This window comes from Pleurodeles waltl, chromosome 2_2, assembly GCF_031143425.1.
Source record: "Pleurodeles waltl isolate 20211129_DDA chromosome 2_2, aPleWal1.hap1.20221129, whole genome shotgun sequence".
NCBI lineage: Eukaryota > Metazoa > Chordata > Amphibia > Caudata > Salamandridae > Pleurodeles > Pleurodeles waltl.
The window spans coordinates 328,431,620-328,445,622 of record NC_090439.1 but is presented as its reverse complement, the minus strand read 5'-3'; positions in this window follow the sequence as shown (position 1 = coordinate 328,445,622).

Genomic DNA, 14,003 nt, shown 5'->3' with positions numbered 1-14,003 from the left:
TTAATCATTTCCACCTTTCATGATAATAAACAGATTGTTAGCACAGGTGAGATGACAACAAGCAGTCCTGGTGCTCATAGCCCCCTTTTAGGTGAGGTTTCCACCTCTTCTAGAACACTCCATAGACTTCCTAGTTCTTCTTCCTTAATTCACAAACCTCCTAACGGACCCTCTAGGTCTCGCTCACAACTTAATTATAGACATTCTTCTTACCCTCTCAGCTTGGAATAATTCAGGAAACCACATCTAGTCCCACTTATTTTGGCAGAAGCTTCAAAATATATCGAACCGTCCTGGGTTCCAGGAACTACAAAAGCTTACAGATCATCTTGTTCTCTCTCTGGGTAGGCTGGTGTGTGGGAAAAGACATCAATCCCTTTTCAGTACATGTGAATTTCATTATCAATTTCCTGCCTAGCAGCAGAGGCTAGCAAAGGAAAGACTTATAGTGCAATCAACTTGTATGGATCAGCTATATCAACTAACAATCCGTCCATTAATGGAAAACCGGTGGTTGAACACCCGCTTGTCTGGCATCAGTTGAAGGGAGTACAATATTGTAATCCTCCTCTTCCTAAATACAGTTCTCTATGGGCTGTAAGTGTGGCACTACATCTATTTATTTCTTGGTCTGACAACAAACTTATACCTCTAAACATGTTATCTGTTAAGCTTATTATGCTATTATGCCTAAAATCTATTAAGAAACTTTCAGATGTTAGAGGTTTAGATTTTTCATCTTGTCAAATCACACCAATAGATGTTTTATTTACAGTTCATGGACGTACCAGGACCACTGTCTCAACAGTGTTTTATCCTTATTTGCCTGACCATCCCAAACTTTGTGTTGGACAGTGTCTAAAGTTTATGAAGAGAAAACGGCTGATGTAAGAACGTCCTCAGCATCACAGCTTTTGATTTCCTTCAGAAAACCCTACAAACCAGTTTCTTCTCTTACCCCTGCCGGATGGGTCAAGTGGATTATGTCTTTAGTAGGTATTGACATCTCTTCTTTCAGAGCTCATTCCTCCAAGGAAATGATAGCTTTCAAAGACCTTTGGGCAGGTTCCTGGCTCGAGGACAAATTTAGACCAGCTGCTTGGTCAAATGACAATCTGTTTAAAGAGTTTTACTGTTCATCATGCTTCTTTAACTGTTATTAATTCACTTGAAACATGCATAATAGGAGCCTCCGGTCTTGGCATAAAATGTAGATTTCCCTAGTAAACTATGAAGAAAGTCTCAATTTTATTAAAGACACAGAGGCAAATATTATCCCACCGCAACATTATTATTCTAACCTTAAGTTTCTGCCTCCCTATCAGCAGCTCCAACATCTACGCAACCTTCTTCCTAACGAAGCTTCTTCATCTCCAAGACAAGGACACATTTTGTCACCTCATTTGGGATTCCAGAAGATGTCAGCTGCTTCTGCTTTCAATCCGAGTTTCCCAGGAGTTATAGACTTTTGCCAAAAGCTTTTTCCTCTTAATATGGCTTTATGCATTATATTTTCTATTTTTCCAATGGTAATACTTATTAATTCCTCGCACAAGAAAAGAGAGCTGTTCACAGTCAAGTTCAGTGTTATATGGTTTGTATTGTCTGTGATTGGTGGATTACTTTGAACTACGTTTTTCTTCCCATTGGCTCTGTAACCTTCACCACATGGGATTCGTGTTTTTTCTATATTGTCTTGACTGATGCTATTAAAAACCTTTCTGGAAAAGAAAGCATAATAGTCGTCTCCATGTCTTTAATAAAATTAAGACATTCCTTCATAATTTACTAGGAAAATCTACATTAACAATTAATTTATGAAATATTATTAATTATTGAATTGATTTTTAATTCTCTAACTTGTGTTATACTCATATATTGTATTAATATTTTAGGCGCAGACTACTGAGTTTGTTGGGGTATAGGGTGGGAAGTTAAAAAAATAATAACTAACAACAAATGATTATTGTATTGTTAATTAGTGAATTGATTATTAATTATGTATTTATTGCATACTGATTCATTTTAGTTATATTTTTGTTGCAGGTTACTAGGATGTAGGAGAGTTAAGTAATAATTAAACAATAATGATAATTAATGTATAATTAAATATTTAATTGATTCATTGTTAAATATTTGATTGGTTATTCAATTGATTGTATAAATTGTGCTATAATTACATATTTTTGTTATTTTTTGGGTATGGGCTGCTGGGTTCGTAGGGTTGTAGCGTAGGGAGTTAAGTCATAATTAACAATTGATTATTAGTTGTTATTTAGTTATGTTACTAATTATCAATTAGGTTATACTTATTTATATTAGCTATTATATATGTGTGGGTTTGCAAATGTACAAAAAGCTTTATACATCTGGGCTCATGTTTTAATACATATGGCAATGTCTACAATATTATGACAATTCATTTCTAACCTCAGCAAGGTGTTAATATGCTTGCAGAATGCAAACATTTTGGAATTTAAACCCCACATAAAGAAAGGTATAATGTACTCTTTGTATTTATCTTTCCTATCTTCCAGTAAAGTCGCTTCTAAAAGAGTTTGTTTCATTAAGAGTTATAGCTCGCTGTAGCAGGCTATACTAGCCATTAGAGGCCCACTCCAGCCTTTAACAAGGGAGAGGGACTTTAATGCCGGTAAAGCCCAGCTACAGAGGGCTATAAAGCTATTAGAACATTCTGCCAATCGAGGGCAGAATGTTCTATTAAATAAAACAAAGGTCTCACTGAGCCCCCGGGGATTGAAGTCCCCTTGGGTTCTATGAGGCCTTTGTTCACAGCAACATTTGTGAACAAAATCAGTGGAATGTTGGAGCTCCCGGAATCTACCGGTCATGAGAAACCAGGAGCACTCCATTGTCTCCAGTGGAGCTCCCACCATTCCAATGTTCTAATTAAGTTTTCACCCTTAAGTAAATTGTAATGAACTGAAAGAGTGCAGTCATTCTTCACATTTATTAGAAGTCCTATTTTCAGGTCATAAAAGGACATTTTAAAGAATATTAAAAAGGAACACAAAATATAATGGTGAACTTGATTGATGTTTTTAGTGCACTTTTTTTAGATATAGAGCATCATCTGACATCCTTAATTCTCACTTGTGAACATTCAAAAGTGGTTATGTAATTGTAAGGGCCATATTTAAGACCTGGTTTGGATTGATCTTGCACCAGGCAACATGGTGTAAGAGTGACACAAACCCTATGTGAGATTTATGAAGCCATTCAAGGCCATCTTGCGTGGCCCTGCTTGGCTTCATAAACCTTCAGTAATGTTATGCAGCACAAATTGCTGCATTAGATTACTCTGCGCCAGGGAGGCATTTCCATGGCTGTTGCATTTTCCTACACAACATCCATGGATTTTAATGCATGCACAGATTTACAACAGCTTGTAAACCTGGGGATGCACCAAAAAGATACACCTCCCCAGGAGATACATAATGAGAAGGGTGCTTGCATCAACGCTAGGCTGCCTAGAGGGCGCCAGCTCAGGGAAAAAGACAGCAATGTGAGGTATTATTTTATATGCCACACATTCCTGCCCTTTCCCTGTGACACAGGGCAGCGCAGTGAGGTGACTGGCTGCACTGACCTGCACGTCAAAGCCCATAAATATGGGCCTCAGTAGCTAAGCCACCTCACTGAGATTGACTCACCTAATGGATTCTTTTATATCTTCAAATATCACCTGAACCTAATAGATGTGTCTACTCCAATAAGTGGAAGAAATATTTGCCCTTCCTTTTGTAATTGTTAGGACTTGCTGCTGCCTTGCTTAATATTCTCTGGCTGAGAATTGTTTGTCCCAAAACAAAATACAGTTAGACATACCAAAGTCACTTTAGTTCTTAAGAAACATGCAAAAACAACTGCTATTGAATTATTGCTAGCTTGCTTCGATGCTGCAAGGGCTTTCCATATATTCAGGAATACTTGCTTTGGATGGTTGTGAAAGAAGCTAAATTACAATATTAATTGTTGAGAGTTTAATACTTTTTCCTACCACATAATGCCTTTAGTTTGTCAGAGCCTGATATTTGAATACACACTTGGAAGATGCTCACTCACCACAGAATCATTTATCTTCTTTCTAAGAATTCTCTCTTATGACATATCTAACTAGCAGCTCGTTGTATCTGTTTTAAGCTTTGGCTGATGACATCGTCATCTTTAAAATCTACTCAAAATGGTTCTTACAAGCCAAACTTTCAGTCTGCAAGTATGCATGGAAGTCAATGAGGATAATGGCTCAATTATGACAGACTCCAAATGCTTGTTGATTTAATCCTACCTCATACATTCCAGAACCAAAATCTTGGCAAATAAGATAACAATTATACATAATGTTCTGAGCAAGATGAATCTGGAGAGACTCCCAAGAGACATTAATAAGCACTTAAAAAGTGAGAAACTTAAGATGAAGAATCAGTAGACATTGTCACTCCTCTCATTATGACAATTAGAGACAAACATCCAGCTTACAATAAATATCAGTCACTGAAGTGCTTTACAAGCAATAGTGGCCAGACACAAATGGTATCAAAATGTGATGAATCTTGATTTGGACCTCACCGAAAAGCTCACCCTTAATATGGACCCTCACTTTCACAGCAAATCTCAGCTAGTAGCTATTTTAGGACACATGTAAATAAATCATTGCCTATGGTCAATTCTGTAAATGTTGATAAATGGCTAAATGACATGGAGATCCAGATAAGAGCAACTTACTTCATCTGATGTTTATGTGAACTAAACTTCAACCCTTTTAGGATGAAATGGAACAGTATCTCAAAAAGCATTTTCAGTTGAAGTTCCCATTTAGAGCCATTTAGTCCTGTCTTAGGGTCTCTCCAAATACAGAGGATAGTCTAGTAACAGAGATGACATGCTCGAACGTACTCCAGCAATGGCTTCTAAAATAGTATTAATTAACTAGAAAAACCATGACAAAATGCCACATCTCATGGGTCGACATGACTCTGCTCTATGAGATGTTGCAAAAGTTGTTAATGGAAACACATTAACCCAAGAAAAATGGGAAATGAGTCAGGGAAACATTGGGCCTCATTTACGAAGCCCTTGCGCCACCGAAGCATCATTTTTAGTGATGCTCTGGTGGGGCTGTGCCCTGCTCCACATTTTGTGGCTTAATGCTGCCTTGTAAATATAGGCCTCCCCACACAGTTTTCTGAGGCATAGAGCATGCAATGGGTGTTGCTGTGGGCACATCCATGAAACACCCATTGCTTTTTGACACTGCCCCAAATTTATGGGAAATCGTAAACCTGAGGCAGTGACAAAAACTAACGCCCCCCAGGTGTGGTGTTAGAGTGGTGTAACAAGGAGAAGTACTTTTATTTCTCCTTGTTTTTTGGTCTTTCTATGTGTGCTGCATTCTGCAGCAAACATAAGAGGAGCAATTCACCTTTTATCATTGTTTTTGTGCAGGAAGTTGTCTGTTCCTCCACATAAACAATCATCCCCACAACACAGGCATCTGTGCACCACGGCGAAAGGGTGCCTGTATTGGCACTAGGCAGCTGATTTAGCCCAGGGGTAAACATAGGGATGCGCCATAGTCTTGAAAATAATAAATGAGGCCCTTCAGGTCCCAAAGGATGGAAGGGTTTGAATGAGTTAGATCCTTGCAGCTGTGATCATCTGTCCCTACAAGATACCTTACATTTTAGAATTTTCTGTAGGTTTTACACGAAACCCAGGAAAGATTGCATTATTCCTATTTGAAAGGTCAAAATGTTTGGCAAGTGTGTTCTGCTTTACTGTTTTACAATTATTGTATGATTGTTTTGTTACTTACACTGCTGCCAATTTTGTAAGTACTACTGTTTAATTGAGGTGTTCTTGGAGTGACTGATGTTTCATTTTATTTTGTGTTGCATATCAACTTTTAACTATTTGTAACCTTTACAGTTTACTGTTTTTACAGTTGTTGTTCAATGAATTTATTAGCAACAATGTGGTCCAGTTTAAATGCTGTTGATAAAGTGAGGTGTTCTTGTGGTGAATGATCTTACATGTTATTTTATGGTGTGTATCAATTTTTATCCACCTGTAACGTTTATGGCTAACCTGTTTTTAACTACAAAAAAGGAATGTGATAAAAGGATCAATATCCACAAAATCAAGTCTCTCTCCTGACATCGTCACCAGCTTTCAACCCACAACATGTGATGCTCAAGCTCATAAACAAATACTCCACCAATCTTGTTCCCTCCCATGTATCTAGCTGTGCTGAAACAATTGTGAATTTTTCATGCAGAAAGACATTTTTATGTGTTCATAAATATTTTACTAGGTTTTCTTTACCACTTCACTCTCATCCCCATGTACAACTGTACTTTAGGTTTTGCTAACTTATTACTTGTCATTTACTAAATTCTCTATTCCTTATTTAAATGTTTTTTATGAAGAATGGAAAGGACTCAGCCCAATCCAGAACTTGGCAATTTCATAAAATGTTTTTAACTTCCAATTCCTCATTACCTTCAGAAATTGTATATTGATATTGTTTTTGCTTATTATTGTTATTTTCAAATTGTGAAGGGAAAAATTGTCCCTCTTTCTAGAATCAGCCACTTCAACTAGATCAAGGTAATGTTCTGCCGTGATTTCTGTATATATCACTAGTATAGTATATTCAAAAACCTTGTTTCTATCAGATGCCATCTAAAGTGGTTTGATTTGTGGAGAGGCCTTTGGGGTACACTGAGTCCCGAAATTGATTCAGTTTTGTGCCTGGGAATGTTGGTTACCTAAAGGCTCTGCTTAGAGCCACCTTTGGGACAGTTAAACATGTTTCGTGATTATATTGCACTTTACTGCACACATAAGGGTTTTCCTCTTGGTGATATATTTGACTCCTTCGTCAGTCAAAGCATTCATATATGAGTTAAGGAATCAATTTTGTATTCCCCTGGCCTTTTTTAAATCCTTATATGTTCAGTTATGAGTAACACATTGGCCACTTTTCAGCTGTTCCTCAGAATCTCCACCCACTCTGGAGCTAAGCGCAAGCCTGGGTTCAATTAGAAATTACTATGCAGCGATTTTTTGAGATATCTGATGATCTAGAGAGGTTAGTCACCAAATAGAGTAGACAACTTGGCTTGTCTGAAATGAAGTAATCAATGCCTGGAAACCCCTGCAATTTTATTTTTGTAAACTATGTTGGCTATACAGATCACAAATCAGGTTCACATCAGAATATTATTGCTGCGGTAAAGGGGACAAGGGAATAGCCTGAGACTCATTGGCAATTGTCTTTGTATATAGCTTTTCACACTCTGTTTCTTAGAAATTATCTCTTACAAGCCAAAATAAAATCACTCAGTTTGTGTACCTTACCTTCCCACTTGTTTTAAATTGATGGACGGATATAACCACTTTATCATCAGTTGACTTCCTATTAGAGATCTTCTTACAGCGCATCAATAGTTGGAAGTGGCTTCTCCTAGAGAGACTCATAATAGAACAGCACTTTATTTTCTGCAATCTAAATACATTTGTTTGGTGCATAATTTTCTCTGTGAAGGAAAACATTTGGAAGAAGACAACAGAAACATGACTGGTAGTTATGGATGCAAATGGCTACATGATTGCCATTGGTTTGTGTTTTATTATTTATAATAAATATTACTATATGAAGTAGGGTGAAATTTTAACTTTGCAAATTTAGTCAAAAAACTATGTATAATTATTGATTTTATTGTTATTATTAAACATTTGTAGCAATACACTTTATTTTTCAAATTAAACTGTTTTCAAAAATGTTCAAAAACATTAACATGTGTTAATTGCAGAACTTTTAATCTTATTTTCTAAAAATGAAATATAAATAAAAATGTTTTCAGGGAGGGGACTTTTATTACAAATTTCAGGTTAATAATAAATGTTTGAAAGTAGTTTAAATTTAAGTGATACATTTTTTAAAACAACATAACAAACTTTGGTAAATGCCCCTAAACGTTCCCTTAGGCAGTAGGTGAAAAGTTACTAGTAGTAAAGTACCACTCGTAAATGCTATTGTAAGATACCCCTTCCCCTTTGACAAGTATATTTACACCTAGATCACCTAATCTTCACTCAGGAATGGTGACTGGCAAAAAAGTACAGTGTTACACCTATGTGTTGGAATAGATGTATATGTGAGTAAATATACACATGTATATTTACCTTTGTAATTGGACACTGTGGTCACAAAACACAAGGGTAAACTTATACCTGAAGGCTAAGTTTAGAGCTGAAGTCTGAGGGCCCAATTCACAAAGGTAAACATAGACCTGAAGTCTAAGTTTACCTTTGTGAATCAGGCCCTTAGACTTCAGGTCTAAACTTAAACTTCAAATCTAAACTTAGACTTCAGATCAAAGTTGACTTTTGTGAACGGGGCCCTCTGTCTTGGTCTTTTTAGTACTCATAAAATATTAGGAAGTTTGCTGGGAAGAAGTCAAAACTCCCCCACTATTCTACTCCTGTTATTATTTTTCACACGGTTTTTCAATGGCTTTAAATAATTACACTGAATGGTGTCAGGAAGCTTTGGTTGTTCAAAACTATGTGCAGTCTGCAATAGTACACAATATGGTGTTCAATTGATGATCATTCCCTTTAATTATCCATCAAACTGTAGGACATCGCTTAGGGTTACCCATGGGTAGCAGCTCCTGCGGTTGGCATTGGGTAGGCATTGCACTGGTCTTGATTCCCTTGATTTTAGAGGTTATTAAGGTAGAGGGACAAAGGAGGAGATAAGGAATTAACCACAGACATATCATCAGGGGTCAACGTGGACACAGTGCCACTTCTGCTACCACTGGCATTTTGGTGAATTTTCATGTTCACAGGAAGTAAGCAAGTATGGAGTTTCCCATTGAAGTCATGTAGATTGTCATTGAGATTGGTAGAGTGACCCCAAGAAGTTGTATTATTAGTCAGTTAACAGTCATTTAAAACCTGGCAGGTGGGTGGTATCCCGGCCAAGTTGACAGAGGCCTTGACCCTCACCTGTCTGGCTAATTTCTATCCTAAGTAGACTACGGGCACAGAAGGTGCACTGAATGAAATTCTGAAGGCAGAGTGAGTAACACTGCTCTTGTCTGGCATGCATTGTTTTTGTATTGCATTACCTCCAAAAACAGGCATTTGTTAAATACAAACAAAATCAATGCACTTGACACGTGGCCTTTTCCTTCTGTGCATCACTGTCATTGATTGCTTGCCCTTTCCAGGGTTGCCATATATGGTGGTCCTGGAATAATGAAATCTATTGTGAGTAACCTCCTTCCAAAAAGCGCAGGACAACTGCTACTGTGACCCAGCACTATGGTGAATGGACACCCAGGTCAAGGACACCCTGTGGTTCCCCACCTCTAAATCAGGGGAAATACTCTTCAACCACCAACCCCTAAATGACCCCTTAAGAATATTCCCTTTTTGTAAACAAAACAGTGGATTTGAATGGTTCTTTTTGTGTTTCAGTAAAGATGATTTTAACTGTTCTGTGCACTTGTTATGCCATTATTGTCACTTTATTCAAATGGAGTTTTTTTTTTTTTTTTCTAAGAGAGAAATCAATTCTGCACATTAGAATTTCATTAGAGGAGTACATTTGTTAGTTTTTTTTTACATCAAAACAAAGGACAACTGCATCTTCACAGTACCTTAGAGGTTGACATTGAGACTGTATTTTACAGCTACTCTTCATGATTAACGATAGTGTAATTTAGTGCTAAAGTACGCTCCAGTCAAACATCAATTGTTTCATTCTCTATTACGAACATCTGGCGTTTGATAAAGATACAGTGATACACTACACCTGAAATCGTACTCATTTTACTTCACTCACTGTATTACTCATCAGTAACATTATGTTTTAACAGGAAACAATCGTATGGCATTTCTATTGTATTTTATTCAATATATGTATACATCGTAATAATATATATCTATGCCACACAATGCAACTGAAACAATATTTTACATCTATAAAGGGAAAACAAGAAAATATGAGATAAAACTCCTCTGAGACAAACTGTTCTAGTCCCAGTCAAAACAGCAAACTTAACAATGTCTCATTTGCATAATAACCATTTAAAATCAGGTTATTTTACTGGTTAAATTAAAATGCAAATCATGTTCCAAGGCATGCAATATCCTAGAATACAAACTGCAGCACATCAAGTTAAATATATTGTAACTGCGTACTGTAAACGTCCATGTTACTGCAAAAACACACATACTTACTCTGTAGTAGAAAATTGCAGTGGCCTGTCTAGACCTAAAGCAAAGGAGGAGAACATCAAAGTTTGCCAATTCAGGGTCCGATGCACAAAGTCCGTGTATATTTATTACCGTAAGGAAAGTGGAATATTTGTTCATTGTCTACCTTTGCGATTGTCTCACAGAATAAAACGTGAATTACTGGATTTACAACAGCTCTTGATTTCCAAAACTACCCAAGAGAGCAAAATGTCAGCACACAGAATTTACTCTTGATTTAAATTTAGTGGTGAATCCGTCAAACAGAAAAGTGCAATTTGCGCTTTTCACTTTTTAGTTGTTTCTCCTCAAAAAGAAAATCACCATTCGAGAAGCCCATTAACCCACAACTGTATTAAAATTAAGGATGTTCATAACCATTTACTACAGTAGACAGGCACTAACTCCTAACCTTAATAGGGAAATTCTGGTTTACGCTTGCAGTGTAAGAAACTAATGCCATCCGAAGCATGAATTCCCACAAACTCACCAGCTTACCTTCATATGTGTTTCGCAGCTACGCCAACACCTCTACTCCTCCAGCAGCATTTAAAATATAGAAAATCCATCACGCTGAGAGATTTTCTAATTTTGTAAATGTGACTTATGGTAGGAAATGTAATCACTCATATTGCTGTTTTGTTCACACAGTTGGACTCAGAAGCAGAAAACGTCAATGTGATAGACTGAGTGGCTGAATTGGGTCCCATGCTTGCTCTGCCAGGCCATTTATGATATGCCACTGTGAAGAAGTTTAAGGAGGCAGAAACACATCTGGGGGTGTTTGTGTTCCAGTCTAAAGAGAAACTAGCCTAGTAGTTCATGCTGAACTGTTTCTATTGGAGCAGTACCTAGACTACTTTGTTTATGGCTGGCCTCAGCATAATTGGCAAAAAAGATGGACTGGATTGGGACACATAGCAATTGCCAGTGGCTGGGATTAAGTCAAGCATTGTGTTAGACCTGGCATCCTTGGCATAGTCTCCCCTGTCTTTTTGCCTCTGCTTCCTATGTTTTGATTGTGTGCTGGACTTTGTTTTTGCTGGTTTTGATATTCTTGGGAGTTTACCACTGCTGACCAGTGCTAAAGTGCAAGTGCACTCTGTGTAAACTGTATGTGTACTTGGCTTTTCCATGATTGGCATATTTTATTTGCTAGTAAGTCCCTATTAAAATGCACTATAGGTGCCCAGGGCCATAAATCAAATGCTGCTAGTGGGCCTGCATCACTTATTGTGCTACCCACATGAGTAGCCATGTAAACATGGACCTGCCACTGCAGTGTCTGTGCGTGCAGTTTTAAACTGCCAATTTGACCTGGCAAGTGTACCCACTTGCCAGTCCCAAACCTTCCCTTTTTGTACATGTAAGCCACGCCTAAGGTAGGCCCTTGGTAGCCCCATGGCCAGGGTGCAGTGTATGTTAAAGGTAGGACATGTACTGATGTGTTTTGCATGTACTGACAGTGAAATACTGCCAAATATGTTTTTCACTGTTGCACGGCATACCTCTCTCATAGTTGAACATGGGCACTGTCTTTAAATATGTTTTACGTCCAGTTTCCCATTGGGAGCAGATAGAGATATGGAGTTTAAGGTCATTGAAGTCACAATTTAAAAAGTACATCTTTTGGTATAGATTATCAGCTTGAGAATGCCACTTTTAGGAAGTGGGCATTTTCTTGCTTAACTATTCTGTGCCTCTGTCTGCTTGTGTATTCCATGTCTGGATTAGACTGACAGTTGAGCTGTTGTGAATTACCTCTAGCCTGTTACACAAAGGGAGCTGGAGTGTAACCTGCAAATCCTTATGAGTCACCTGGGTTAGAGTGGAGAGAGAAGAGCTGACACTTACACCTGAAAGGGCTGTGCCGGTCCTCATACAATGCAGTCTCCAACCCTCTGGTGTGTGTCTTTGGCCAGGCCTGGGCAAGGCAGGGTCTTATCAACAACAGACTTTCCTTTGAAGTTTGCCTACTTCAAAGACAGAAAAGGGCATAAGGAGTGGACTCAAAACCACAGACTTTTAGAGCACTTCTGGATCAAGAGGAACCTCTGCCAAGGTGAAGAGCTGGCGGAGGAGTACTGCCCCTTTGCAGTGTGTGCTTTGTTGGGTTGGCCTGCAGTTGCGCTTCTGCCATAAAGAGGGCAAAGACTGGACTTTGCTGTATATCTTGCTTGTGAAGTTTCTCCAAGGGCCTGGGCTGAGCTTACCTCCTGTTATAAGTCTGAGGGACAGCAAAGACTTCACCTACCAGCCTCTGTGTTCACTTACTGTGGACTCTAACTCACCATGTGTTGCCTACTCAAGTTTTTCTGAGCCCTTGAGAGTGAAAGCTGGTGAAAAAACAAAAAACATCAAGGGCACCAACTTTGTACAATGCCCGGACTGTCACCGCTGCCGGATCCCACAATGGCACCTGTAACTGAAGCTGGTGTCCCCCCTGGAGAGCGATGACCCCGACTGACCCTGCAGGCCTGACGCTGCCACAGCCTCTCTGAAATCCATGACTCAGTGAGTCCCGAAGTGCTGTGTCACCAACATCCGTAACACCCAACTCAGGAGGAAGTGTAAGGAACCAACGCTTCACAGCGACGCCACCTCAGCTCCACAGCAAGGACCTAACGCCTCACACTGACACCTGTACTCCTCTGCTTCGCAGCCCCAGAACCAACACCGCACCGGATTCAGCGATGCCTCGATCCCAGACTTTGTGCCCCAGCTTGTTTCCTTATTCTCACAAGGTACTGTAAATGGAGATCCATGGGGCTCCATGACCAGCGCCATTGGCATCTCATTGTTGAGAACGACGCAGTCACAATGCGGTAATATCACCAAATTGAGTCATTTGTGTTTCTAAGCGCTGTATTGAAGTTAAATCTTTAAAAATTACTAACTTTGCTTGTATATGTTGGATTTTTGTTGTTTTGTTCTTGTTTTACTCAGATAAATATTGGATATTTGTCTAAACTGGCGTTGAGTCTTTTGTGGTGTTCTCACTGTGTTACTGTGTGTGATTGTACAAATACTTTACACATTGCCTCTGGGATAAGCCTGACTACTTGTGCCAAGCTAACAAGGGGGTGAGCAGAGGTTATCCAAGTGTGTATCTCCCTTACTCTGACTAGAGTCTCCTGCTTGGACAGAGTGCATACTGACTGCCAACCAGAGATCCCATTTCTAACACATTCCATTTGTCAGTTTGGTTTTACTTTGCAGACTAAATGAATACATCACACAGGACTTGGAGACTGTAGTATATATGGTCTACAGTTGGGTTTATGGGAGGATATTTTGCTAAAATCTCTATTAATTGCAATAATTCCTGGCAATGCACTCACTATTTATACCAGAGGTAATTGTATAAATATTGGTATGTGTGGAAAACATTTTAGAAAGGAATGGGTTAAAATCCAATAGACACAATTTGTGACCTGGTAGAGCTTGTGCTGATAAGTAAGTTACTGTCAAAATATCAGAATCTAATTTGCGATCAGGTTTAGAATTATGAAGATCTTTTATCTGGAATGAATGTGGGTTATTAAGAATATATTTTCCACTGATCTTTTATGCCTCATAATGACAATGTTGAGTTACTATGTAGCAATTTAATTGTGAAACCCAAACCTAAAATGTTTACTCAAAATATTTTGCTAAGTTTTGTCCTTTAATGTGCCTATAAAAGATTCTAATAACAGATTGAATTC